This window comes from Colius striatus, chromosome 22, assembly GCF_028858725.1.
Source record: "Colius striatus isolate bColStr4 chromosome 22, bColStr4.1.hap1, whole genome shotgun sequence".
NCBI classification, from domain to species: domain Eukaryota; kingdom Metazoa; phylum Chordata; class Aves; order Coliiformes; family Coliidae; genus Colius; species Colius striatus.
In genome coordinates, this window is record NC_084780.1 from 8,684,151 (window position 1) to 8,697,378 (window position 13,228).

Sequence of the window (13,228 nt, forward strand, 5' to 3'; positions counted from 1 at the left end):
CTGCAGCAGCGTGTGGCTGCAGCAGCGTGTGGCTGCAGCAGCGTGTGGCTGCAGCAGCGTGTGGCTGCAGCAGCGTGTGGCTGCAGCAGCGTGTGCTGGAGGGGTGTCTGTGCAGCACAGCTGCACACGTGGGCATCCCACAGCCTCCCCAGACCCCTCCTGTCGTCCCCTTTTCTGCAGTTCTGCACATCCTGGGCTCCTGCCCACCAAGGCTGACCAGGGGGAAGGGATCTGTGGGAGCAGAGCTGGGGGTCGAGTCCCACGGACCCCCTTGTCCAGGACAAGGCCTGAGACCGTGTGGGTGCTGGGTGATGCCAGCCACACGCTTTGCAGAGATGGAGCCTCGTGCTCCGTGTTTGGAATCTCACAGGGAAATGATGCACTTACTAGGATGGCATAATTAATGCTTGACTGGCACAATGTTTGTATGTGTCTGTCAGCAAATCACTTCATCTGTGCTGGGCCAAGTTTCCCATACATTAAATGGGGAATGATTATCCCTCTGCTTCCTAAGAGGGAGAAAAATACCTGCTAATGCTTGAGCATTTACTGGAAGGTGGCCACAGGCATGTGGTGACACACGAGGTGGCTGCAGACCTGGAAGGAGCCCGATGCGTTTGGAAACCGACCTTTCGGGACTCACAGATTCGTTTTGCTTCTCCTCCTCCCGCTTTTATTTATTTATTTATGCTGAAGAAAAGCCTGCTGTAGATTTGTCTCTTTTCCACGCAGATCTGCAAAAGCTTTCCCTGCCATTCCCCAGGTCGGACCGTTCCAGCTGCGATGGGAAAGAAGAGGAAAATCTGGGGGGGTCAGGGCGATTCCCTCGCCCCTCATCCCAGCCCCCCCGCTCCGGGGGCGCACACTCTGCTTGCTGGGAGTTGTAGTCACCGCGGGGTGACCTTGGCTCGGAGCGGCCGCCTCCTCATCCGCAGAGCACGGTGGGGGCTGGAGGGGCCGCTCCGCCTCGCCGGTAGCAACCCGGCAGCTCCCCCCGGGACCGGCACCGCGGCAGCCGGGGATGCTCCGCACCAGGCAGGTACCGCGGGAGCAGGGGCCGGGGGCACGGCGGGGCTGAGGGCATCCCCCCTGCATCCCCCCTGCATCCCCCGCGCATCCTCTCTGCATCCCCCCTGCATCCCCCGCGCATCCTCTCTGCATGCCGTGTGCATCCCCTCTGCATGCCCCGCGCTTCCCACGCGCATCCCCGCCGCGTATCCCCCACAGTCCATCCTGCGTGTCACCCCACGCACATTTTGCTCTCACGTCCCTGCCCGCACCCCACGGGCTGCTGCGCTGCCCTCAGCTCGGCAGGGGGATGCGGGTGCCCACCGCCACCCCACACGCCCCTCGGCAGCTGGTTCAGGTGCCAGCGATGGGGAGAGGAGCCACGCTCCAGCTGCCAAGGGCACCCTTTCCCACCTCCCCCGTGCGGGCTGCTCTGTGTTCCCAGAGTGCTGGGGATGATTATAATAAATAAATGAATTAACCCACATCTATATAGCACTTTTTTTGTGTATAACCTGATAGAGATTAACCTGCTTTAGCAGGGGGTTGGGCTGGATGAGCTCAGAGCCCTTCCCACCTCCACTCTGGGAGTCTGGGGCTTTTAGAAAGAATATAATAAGAAGCAAAACATCACTAATTATAATAAGAAGCATCAGCTGGTTCTGTTACAACAAAAGGGTCCACCTGGGTAAAATCTCAGGCAGCTCTGCCCAGGTTCCTTCCTTCCTGTGGTTAAGTGGGAAGGAGTGGCCAAGGCTGGGTGGGAACACCAATTTAAGGGGCTCTCTCACTCATTTGTAGTTTAACACCGTGGAGCTTGATAGTGTTTTACAGCTTCCTATTTTCTCTGCTTTTTACATCCAGGTAGCACTATAACTTCCATGTGATGGATTGTTACCTTCTTGCTCCTTTTTCATCCTTATGTGATGTAGTTCCTGTTTGCAGACTTTTCATAGCGAGGTGGCTGAGACAAAGTTTACTCAGTAAACTTGCTTTTCCCCTTGAGCAGCTTTGGCCCAGATAAATAGGCTTTAAAACCCCAGGTTAGGGACAAGGCCTATTTCTCATTCATCATTGTTGGTTAATTGCTGTTTGGTTAAATATTTAGTTTGGATTAACTTCTTTGATGGCCTTTACTTAAAAAATAATAAAGAAAGGTGTGTTTAGTGATGTGGTAAAAGACTTTCTAGAAGCTTTTTCAAGATATGCTGCAGTAGGGAGGCTCCAGAAAGTTATTTTCTGTGTTTTGCATTTTAATTTTCCTGTAGTTTGCTGTGTTGTTTGTAATTAGCCAAGCCAAAGCAGCAGGGACACCCCACTGGTTTCTGTAGGCACTGCAGGCATCTCATCTTCATTACCGGCCTCAGTCCTTGCTCCAAAAAGGAAAAAAATAGTTTGCATCGTTGTTTAAATCCTCAAAATGGGCCTCACGGGCTGCAAACCGACGGTGCTGGGGTAAGAAAGCAGTGCAAAGGAAGGACAGGCTTGGAAAGGGGCCTGAGGATGGATTTCATGTAAGGTCGTGGTTTCTCATCGTGGTCCTGCCAGAGGTGTGTTACCAGCTCTTTGGCCTTGACTGGTCTGATCTAAAACCATCACAGAAGTCAGAGGGACAGGAAACAAATTGCATTAAAGTGCTTTGTAGGGAGGAGTTGCCATGGAGATGGAAAGTTGGGTGGTTTTTTTTCAGGCTATTAGAGGGCAGTAAGTAGATCCTTCTTAAACTAACTTGTGTGGTCCTGATGAGTTCTGTGTCTCTCTCTGTGTGACAGTGCAGACTTGTGAGGCATCTCTGTGTTGGCTTTAGTCACTTCCATCTCTGCTGTTCTCTGGGCTGACAGAACCTGCAGTGTGGAAGCTCAGTGGTACATGAACCCCAGCTCACTTCAGTGCCAGCCCTGGGTGTGAGAGATTTCCCCACCTTGTGGTGTCCATGGAAGAGCTTTACAGAAGCAACATTTTGTTCTTTGTGGTGTAGGAATTACATCAGTACTCTGGGAAAGAAATATCTGCCTTTAAACCATGACACAGCGTTTCTGTTAGCATGCTGTACTCTCTTACCTGGCTCCACTTGCACAGGGTGGCCCTTGCACACCATACCAGCCACTGGCCCTTTTCATAAAGCACTGGGAGAGGGAATGGGCTTTGCACATTTGAACAGGGCAGGTTTCAGTGCCGGCTGTGCTGGGCTGTGAAATGAGCAGGAACTGTGTTTAGGTACAGCAGCCTTTACTTTCTATGCAATTCTGTGCCTCAGAGGTTAAATTAACCCCTTTAGTCCCGCTGTGTGAAATTAACCCATTTAGCCTTATTGTGCAATGCCGAAATTAGTGTGGAAACCACTTCTGTATGTTTATAAAAAAATATGGATGTGCTTTCTGTTCTCTGTCGTGTGTGAGCTGACACACTCAATGTAAAACCAATTGGAATTAAAGTCTTGGTGCCTTTTTGTGCAACCAGGATTAATTATCACAGTGTAGGACTCCCAGCTCAGCAGCCACTGCCTGCTTAGAAATGACTTTTCTTCTAATATTACTACAAAGAACCCATTCAATAACAACTTTAAGATCCATGTCTTCTCATTATTTCACATACATTCATCTCTTCCCCTTACCTGGGATATAGACATGGAAATCTGATTTACCTCTTTAGCATCTCAGTGCTGATGGTTTGATGTACAAATGCAGCAAAGACATGTAAATGCAATAAAGACAGCAGGGTCTTGCAGAACCTTTCTAACAATTGAGGTTTCAGAAAATGTGAAGGCCTGTTTCTCTTTTGATGAATAACAGTTGTTATGATCAGCTTGTGAAGCCACAGTAGTGGAGAGGGGAAACTGACATCTTGCAAGACAGTCTAAATGGCCAAGGCATTTGTGTTTTCCTTTTGTGGTACTAAACATCTTCCTCCTCCATATGAGGAAATTCCCCTGTAGGCAGAGGGTTACTATAGGCAACTTTCTTCCTCTTGAACACAGTTAAACTCAGTGCTGTTGTATGAGACCTGTGGTATAGCAATGACCAATAAAGCCTGTACTGCTGTGTGAGGCGCTGAGGGGAAGGCTTGTTCCAGATGGTATTTCATTCTCATGTTTTTAAGTGCTCCACAGCAAAATCAGATGAGCTGTGTCAGTGTGATGCTCCTTTCTCTCTCTCTCCTGAGGCTGCTGCTGGAGCTGATGTGTTTGTGTCTCATCCACCCTGACACACTGTCCTCCCGTTGCCAAGGAGCTGAGAGCCAGGACTCTGCCTGAACTGTTCCAGCATCCCTGCTCTTCCTCTGCCTCCTCCCCACCTTCCACTCGGCCTCTGCCAGACCTGCATGAGGAGCAGTGCAGCCACCACCTCACTGATGGGGGTTGGGGGTGGGTTTTTTTGCAGTTTCATGCACTGGGATGTGCACATGGACAACACCAGAGGTGGGACCAAAGGTTCAGCTGTGACAAACAAGGTGTCACTACCATGGGGTGATGGGAACTCTGCAAGATAACTCAAGTTGCCATGGCTACAGATGGAAAAAAAAAAAAAAGGGCTAGGGGTTAACTGGGGCCAGTGTCACATGAAGCACAACATCCCACCTCATTTACTGCACACCTGAGACAGTGAAAGGCGAGTGGCAGCTGCCACAAATCTCTCCTGAGTCCCCACCCAGCCCCAACGTTGTGGGTTAAACATCCCAAACAGAAGTTGTGCACTGGCCTGAAGGGTGGAGCTTGTCTCAGAAGGAGCCTGTCAGCCCTGTCACCTGCTATTTATTACTTATTGGTGCACCCCAAATTTTGAGGCTCTCTATAAGCTCTTTCTGAGCTTTCATGCTTTGACTATTGCAGAGGGGTTCTGAGTCAGGCACGTCTCAATTTGACTGTGTTTGCATCTGGGAGGCCAAGCAGGTTGCTTCAGCTGGACCAGAGGGCTGGAGCTGATCCAGACTCTGAGGGACTAACCAGTGATGCAGCATATCTGGCAGTTCAAGAGTCCCCAGAACATGATCACATTCAGGACTTGGTAAAAAAAAAAGGGAGAAATGAAGCCTGGAATGAAAAAAAAAACCAACAGAAAAAGGTTCTTCTCCAAGGAGAGCTGTGAAGAACAGATTTGGGAGCTCCATGGAGCTGCTTTGGGATGCTGCTGTTTCCGTCACCTGCAGTGCTGGACGGCAGGGAGCACATCCTGCCCGTCTGTGACTGTGCCTGGGCTGGTCCTGTCTCCTGAGAGAAACAGCACAGGATCAATAAGAGGAGTTGGAGAGGGCTGCTGGGCAGATACTCTCGGCTTTCAAAGTATTCTGTCCCTCTTTTTGACAGTCCAGACCCGAGGAATGCAAAGGGGTCATGTGGGAAGGGATGTAAGGGGCAGAGGCTCCTGTCCCGTGCAGTCACTGGGCAAAGAAATGGCATTTAACTATTAATCTCTTCATAATACATCTGTTCAAAGTCTGTATTTAAAGAAGTCTTAAAAGTTTGTACCTTATTTACAATATATTCTTACTGCCTTGGTTTTTCTGAGGGGGAGGAACAGTATTAGAAGTTGTCTTAGAGGCTTAGAAACCAGTCCCTGTCATTTCTTAGGAGAGCTGATCCTCAGCACTCCTTTCCCCTTTAAAGGAGTAAAAGGAGGCAGAGCAGGAGCTGCTGGGTGGTTTTTGGTTTTTTTTTAAGAAGAAAATAGTTGGCAGGAACATGAGCAAAGCTGAAAGCACTTCATGGGCTTTGTTTTGTAACGTTAAATGGTTTGTTTTCTATATTATACAAAGAAATCACTCAAAACCAAGGTCTCCCATTCTGGAGGGGGGAAAAAAAAGGCTACAGTGAGACTAATGTGACTAATCAGAATTGGCAAAGTAATATAATCCCCACCATATCCTGAAAAATGACAATATTGATGCTTCTCTTTGGAAAAAAATAAATACAAAAGCTCAACAACTACTTGAGATTTGCTTGGGAAATCATTCCAGGCTGGGAAGAGAAATCAGCTCCTGCATAAACACACTTCTGCAGACTAATTGTGATTTTGTTAATCACTTGGACTTCAGAGCTAACAGTGCTTCTCCAAGGACTGCTGCTACAGAAGTGCAAAATACTTATCTGAACTGTTAAACTGTTGTCTCCTGTTAAACTGTTGTCTCCTGGGTTGTCTCTGTCTGCAGGAAACAACTGACCAAAAGTTAGAAAAAAATGCATCTTGGCTGTTTTGAGGAGAACCCAGCTGGGGCAGGAACCTCCTCTTGTCCTTCTTTTGTATGAGTACTTTTAAAAGATAATAGCTTAAAACTACTTATTCTTAGAACCATCTGGAAGCCTCAGCTGAGACCCAGTGCTGTATGAGCAAAGACAGTTTATCCCTGGCCAAAATAACTTAGAGTCCCAGTTTGAAGGCTGGGAGGGGGCAGAGCTACAGCTGAGGCCGGTCCTGCCCCCGCTCCCCAGCAGCACCTCACACCAGGGTCGGTTTGTTCCTGTGACCTGATGAAACTTCTCTCAATTCCATCATTTTTCTGCAATAAAAATAAAAAAGCAGTCCAGGAATTTTTTCAGATAAGAACAAATAATTTGTGGCACCGAGTTCTGAACAGGCTGGGAGCGTGTTGGCAGCTGGGGCTGGAGGAGGAGCTGCAGGCAGGCGTGGGGCTGGCGCTGTGCGTGTCTGGCAGCTCCCGGGCGCCCGTGGGTGCTGCGCCGGGCTGGGAGGGGGACTGATCCGTATGAATCACAGCACATTTCCCAATCTCTCGCTGTGCTTATGAAAGCAGCCACTCCAGGCAGGGGCTGGCAGACACGGGGAGGTGGATCCAGAGGTGTTTCTAAGGGCCGAGGCTCCCTGCACACAGGCAGCAGCGTCACCGTTCTGCATCCTGTAAAGCAGAGGGCAAAGGGAGGAGGAGGTGTCTGTTCTCTGCCCAGTGGCACAGGAATGCTAAGCAAGCTGTTGAGGAAAGTGAGGGGCCCAACACTGAACACAGCACTCGAGTGCAGCCTCCCCAGGGCCCAGCACAGAGCGACAATCTGCTCCTGCTGCCACCCCACTGCTGATCCAAGCCAGGATGCCCTTGGTCTTCTTGGCCACCTGGGCACACTGCAGGCCCATGTTCAGCTGCTGTTGACCAACCTCCCAGGTCCTTTTCCTCTGAGCAGCTTTCCAGCCCCTCTGCCCCAGCCTGTAGCATTGCCTAGAAATGGTGTCAAAGGCTTTGCTAAAGTTCAGACACACACACACAGCTTTCCCCTCATCCACAAAGCAGGTCACACATCATAGAAGGAGGTCAGGTTGGTCAGGCAGGACCTGCCCTTCATAAACCATGCTGGCTGGGCATGATCACCTGCTTGTCCTGTATGTGCTGTGTGATGGCACTCAGGAAGAGCTGCTCCATGACCTTCCTGGTACTGAGGTCAGGCTGACAGGGTTGTAGTTCCACAAATCCTCCTTCCAGCCCTTCTTTGTAGATGGTCATGTTCCAATCCACTGGGATGTCCCTGGTGCACTGGGACTGCTGATAAATGATGGAAAGTGGCTTAGTGAGGACCTCCCTGGCTCCCTCAGTACCCTCAGGTGGATCCCATCCAGCCCCACAGATCTGTGTGTCTGAGTGAGCAGCAAGTCACTAGCCATTTATTTCCCCATGGACTACAGAGGCTTCATTCTGCACCCTGTCCCCGTTTTCCAGCTCAGGGGTTGGGTACCTGGAGAACACCAGAGGCAAAGGCGGTGTTAAGTACCTCAGCCTTTTCCTCATCCTTTTTCACTGTGCTTACCCCCACATTCAATAAAGGATGGACACCTCAGCCCTCCTTTGGTTGCTAATATATTCATTAAAACATTTTTAAACTGTGTTTTACAGCAGGAGCCAGATTAAGTTCTAGTTGGGCTTTGGCCCTTCTAATTTTCTCTCTGCATAGCCTCACCACATCCTCAGAGTGCTCCCAAGTGGCCCGTCCCATCTCCCAGAGGTCACAGACGCTCCTTTTCCCAGCCAAAGCTGTGCTCAGCCAGGCTGCTCAGCTGTCCCTCGTTTTGGGCACATGGTGACGGCCGACTCCTGTGCCTTTAAGATTTCCTTCATGAAGAATGTCAGTCGCTGGCTGTTTTTCGCAGCAGCAGCAGCAGCGTGTGCAGACCGATGTGAGCAGACCGATGTGAGCAGACCGATGTGAGCAGACTGATGTGGGCAGACCGAGATCCATCTCGAGCAGAGGGGCTCTCATGTTTAACCTACTTATACTACAGAAACAGAAGGAAAACAAACCCCACAGCATTAACTCCTGGTTTGTGATAAACCAACCCTAAGCTGCTGTAGCTGAAGCAATACATTTTCTGGCTAAATATCTAAATTGGCCATTCACACACATCCTTTACCGTGGGAAAATAGTTGCTTTCCATAGTGCCACGGGCTTTACGGGAGAAATAAACTGCTGCAGTTTGGAAAGCAGAGGCTCAAATATGTTTATTTCATACTAAACATTCTGTAATTGTGCTTTATGAGACAGCGAGTCAGCTCCCTGTGTGACCCCAAACCGCTGGGATTTACAGCAGCTCCCAGCGGCCCCCGGCACCGCTCCGGCGTTTATCCGCTGGGCACGGCCCCGGCTGCCCCGCAGCTGCCAGGGGGAAGGTGGGGGTCAGATCTTTCAGCAGCAAAGCACAGGTTACCTGGAGCCGTTCGCCAGCGGCTGGGGCCAGTTGTGCTGCCGGCCAGAGCCGTCGCGGGCTGCGGGGCTGGGCCGCGGCGCTGCCGTCACCGCCGGCTCCCCCGGGACGCCGTGTTCCCGGCTTATGCAACGCGGGCACCGGGTGCCCCCGGCCCCAGCGACCCCCCTCCAGCGTCCCAGTGAAACGGGAAACCTTGAAAAAGCAGAAGGGTGGCTGTAATTAGGATTAATCTATTTTTAGCACGCTGTCTGCTGCCCTGTCCGTGCTCCAGCTGAGATGTTCAGTTCTATCTAGATGGACTCTTTATGCTGCTGCAACGCAGGACTGACACAGACGTCTCAGCTTGCAGTTTGTTGGGGGTTTGTGTTTGTGTCACTTGGGAATGGTGGGTTTTTTTCTTTCTCCCCCTCCCCAGCTGGAAAATCCAGCTCTGAGGTAACCCAAAGTATTACTAAATGCTGACGGAACACAAAGGTTTCTGCATTAAAAAACACAGTTGTACAACTTCTACTATCGTTATTATTCATTTTACTAAGTAGTTTGGGAACCCAGCCATAGGTCAGGAATGTGCTGTACCCTGGGCTGCGCAAACAGCACAGAATTGCCTCTCCCGAGCTCTCCCAACACCAGGCACTGAGACCAGTATGACCGTTGCTAAATAGCATCAGGACAGGACGTGAAAGACACCTCTGAGCGTCCAGCTGAGCACCTCACAGTGGCTGAGCCCCTCGTTATCATACCTTTAACCTTTTAGAGTGTATTTGTAAAAGGAACTTCAAGTCAGATTAGCAGTGAGTCGGGAAAACACCGTGAGACACAGTTGGAGTGGGATCAATAGATTCCTCCGTCCCACTGACCCCTCCCCCGCTCATGTTTGGCTTTGGCAAATGTTCCTGGAGGGGTGAGGGGCCGGGGAGGTGCATGGGCAGCCCCCCACAGGCTGTGCTGCCCCCGGGCAGGGGATCCATACCTTCACATCCCAGCTCTGAAGGGTTCCTCGGGACAGCCGTGCTCTGCAGTGGCGGGGCCAGGAAAAGGCTCCTCGGCAAAAGGCTGCTCTCCAGAAAACAGCAGTTGCAGGGGCAGCTTCTGCCTCACGTGCAGGGGCAGGCAGTATTCCCCTCCACACCCCCGCCAGTGTATTTTAGTGACTCATGAAGCTTCAAAGTGCTGAGCGTGGAGAACAGCTATTTCTGTGCTCCCACTGCAATCCCTGCTCCTGCCTGTGCTGCCAGTGCCCCTCAGCCCTGCACTGCACCCCCGCCGCCTCTATTCTTAGCAACTAATAGCTGAAATAATGACTTTTGTCTCCACGCTGTTGGCTCCTTCGGTTTGGAACTAAGCAGACGCTGCGGCTCAGGAGCACGGCTGCCCCCGCTCCCTCTGCCTGTGGTCTGGGCAGCTGTGCCCAGCGCTGAGGGGATGCCGAGTACCTCCAACCCACCTTCAAGACAGGGCACAAGCTCAGCTTTGAAGCAGCTGGTGTGTTTGAGTGCTGCCACTGCTTTGAAAAGGATCTCGGCTCTCCCAGCTGGGATTTTCCGAGGCTTCACAGCTCTAGGGCAGCGTGAGGTGAGGGGTTGGACTCCGGGATCTTAAAGATCTTTTCCAACCACAACGCTGCTGTGACTCACAGGGTCAATCCCAGGACTCCAGGCTTTCAAAGGGAGGGCCAGGGTGTCACCTGCCGGCTGCATTCAGGGTCTGCTTTATTGCCTGTGACTACCCAAAGCCAACACATCCCCACGGCTCCTGGGGAGGAAGCCCTCTGGCTTTGCAGCCTTTTGATCTCCACACCAGTTGTTCCACCCTGTTCCACTCAATCACCCCCAAAGAGGACTATGAAACATCCCCACCGCCAGCTTTGTGCACAGCCACATCTGCCCAAGCAGGGGCACAGAATCAACCTCACCACTGTTTCAGAAGGGTTTTTAGGGTTACTTGTGTGCCTACCTGTTCTTCCTCCTCCTGGCAGGGATCCCTGGGAGGATGACACACACAAGTGCTGCCTGTTTCCCTGGCATTCACTAACAAACCTTGTCTGGAAAACAAGAAACCTCTCAGAAAAAAAACCCCTCAACCTAAATGTTTCCAATCCTTATTTCTGCTTTCCTTTGAAAACTGACAGAAAGTGCCTCTTCCAACGAGTTCCCACCAATTTCCTCTAAAAGCCACTCCTCCTTCAGCTGGTGGATATGTCTCACTAATTGACTGGAGGCTCAGTGACTATAATTAAACAAGAGGCACAACCTGAGTAAAATCTGGGAGCAAAGAACTCCTGAGTTTCCCTGTCAGCTTCGACTCCACATACAATGTAAGTCAAACTGTTTAACCTTTATCTAATTCAGCCTTCCCATATGCAAAATTACATTAATTGTAAATAAGCAAACACTAAAAGCTTGCCAGTTCCTGTCACTGCCCTCCTCATTTGCAGTCAGTGCAGACAACAGTTTTACTATAGCCAGGAGTTAAGTGAGGGGGTTTTTTAAGGGTGATTCTCTATTACACCATGCAGAATAAAAGAATATGTTAAAAATTACCCCCCCTCTGGTTGGTGAGAGTTTGGGGAAACAGTCCTGGCAGGTGGGCTAAGAGGCAACTGTTCCTGCTGCTGTTCCTGGAGTGGAGCTGGCTGGGAATTCTGCGCCCAAAGAGGTTTCTGCTGGAACACATCATCTTGCTGAGTGTTTTGTGGGTGAGAGGGAGCTGACAGAGGACAAAGCTATCCCACATCAGCATTGGAAAAACCTAGCTTTGCATTTAAAAGCAGCTCTCAGGGCTTGGGGTTGGTAAACTGAAGGACATTGTGCTGTCTTACTTCTACATTCCCCTGCCCCTGCCTCTTTGCTCCTTCTGTCCCTTACAGAGTGATGTGTGAGACAGCAGCCTGTGGATGCTGAGGGCAGGGCTTACAGAGCTGCAGCTGCACACATTCGCTAGTCTTGGGCAGGAATTTGTTAGGCATCATGGAGGCCTTTGGATTACTTGATCTCAGCGTTTTGGTTGAACAGGAACATGCCCTGCTTTTAACAATGGCAGCTTCCTGCAGTGGGAGGAAGGTGTGGCCGGTGGCATTCCAACTGCAACAGCAGCCAGGAGCTGGCAGCGTGGGCAGTGCCAGGGATGGCCAGCCTGAGTCAGTCACCCACGACATCAACAATGATGTGCACAAGGTTTTTGTAAACCTCAGGCTATGCAGATGGTTGTAGCAGGCAGCAGAAAACAGCAGGGGAGATAGCAGAGGCCTGAGGATGCACCTATATGTACAGCCTGGCAGGTAGCAGTGCCAAAGCCACAGCACTGAACTGCTCTGAACTGATCCTGCCGTGGTGCTGAGGGATGCCAGTTCACAGCAGACTGGGGAGGGGGTCTGCTCTCCTACCCCTAACACCCAGCCCGAGCCATTCCAGCTGTGAGTCATGGTACCTCATCCAGTGTAGCACTACCAAAACTCGTTTCTCTTTCAAATCCTCACTGGATTTGAACCCTGGCACGTTGCCATTAGGTCACCCCTTGTTTTGGACTGCAGGGTGAGACCCAGCTCCCGCCTCCCCCACAGCTGGGGATTTACCAAGGCTGCTTTCCAGCACGGGACTTTGCTCCTCAGAGTTCTTAAAATGCCAAAGTTCTGCCACCTGCTTTTAGACAGAGTCTGGAGAAAATAAAACACAAAAGCAAACAACCCAAAATCCCCCAGGACCAAAACACATACCTGCGCTCCGCTTAAGCCAGAGAAGCAGCCCAGATTTCTGCCACGGCATCACGGCCTCTGTACCCTCACGCTGGCTCATGAAAATGCCAAGGCCTGCCCAACATTTAACTGCCTCAACTGGGTGGGAAGGCGACACTATTTTTTTCAGCCTCATTGAAGGGCTGAAGCTTTCCTTTGTGCCACGTTTTCTTAGCTACACACTTGAGTGTTTCCCAGTGCAGGGCAGCTTTGAGTCTTGTGAGCCCGAGAGCTACCACGAAGTAAAGGTGAAGCAAAGGTAAAATGTAAAGGTAAAAATGTTCAGGTCATTTTTAAATGAAAGTAAGCCATGAAATAAAAGCTGCCTTTCCCCCGAGAGCAACCCAAAAGATACCATCTGAAATCACTCAAAGCCCCAATCTGCTTCCCTAACACAGCAGCAGGCCCAGGAACTCGCCGTACGCTGAGAGCACCAGACAGCTGCCCCACGGCTGCAGCTCCGACCCCTCGTCTCACCCCTGTGCCACGCAGCGGGGGGCAGAGCTCTGCCAGGGCTCACAGCTGCAGGGGACCCGCTGCACCCCACGGGCACGGCACAACAGCCCCTCTGAGCCTGCGGGCTGGAGCTTCTGAGACAGCTCAGGGGTAACTGAAACCAGCACTGACAGCTTCCCATCACACACAGCACTGGCCTACTTTAGCAGCGATGGGTATCACTGCTGGGTGACTCATTCAGGTAGCCATCGCGCTCCCACAAGATTACCTTCATTAACTGAAGCAGTTAATGACTGCAGCTTTGGCCACAGAGCATCTGTGTAAGGCCTGAAGTCCCCTGGGTTTGATTGCATAAGAAACCATGTCTGGTGGCATTTAGTTGATCGAGCAC

The 13,228-nt window shown here is 51.1% G+C and overlaps 1 long non-coding RNA gene across 2 annotated transcripts; it reads right to left on the reverse strand.

The window, feature by feature from the left end:
- Nucleotides 1-5,021: 5,021 nt before the first annotated feature.
- Nucleotides 5,022-13,110, reverse strand: LOC133627561 (uncharacterized). Of its 2 annotated transcripts, XR_009820293.1 has the most exons (4): nucleotides 12,364-13,110; nucleotides 8,652-10,692; nucleotides 7,907-8,222; nucleotides 5,022-7,494 (listed from the first exon to the last, which is right to left on the reverse strand). It is a non-coding gene; the product is annotated as an uncharacterized LOC133627561 (long non-coding RNA). The 2 variants fall into 2 exon arrangements; XR_009820292.1 differs by having other exon boundaries at nucleotides 8,652-13,110.
- Nucleotides 13,111-13,228: the final 118 nt, after the last annotated feature.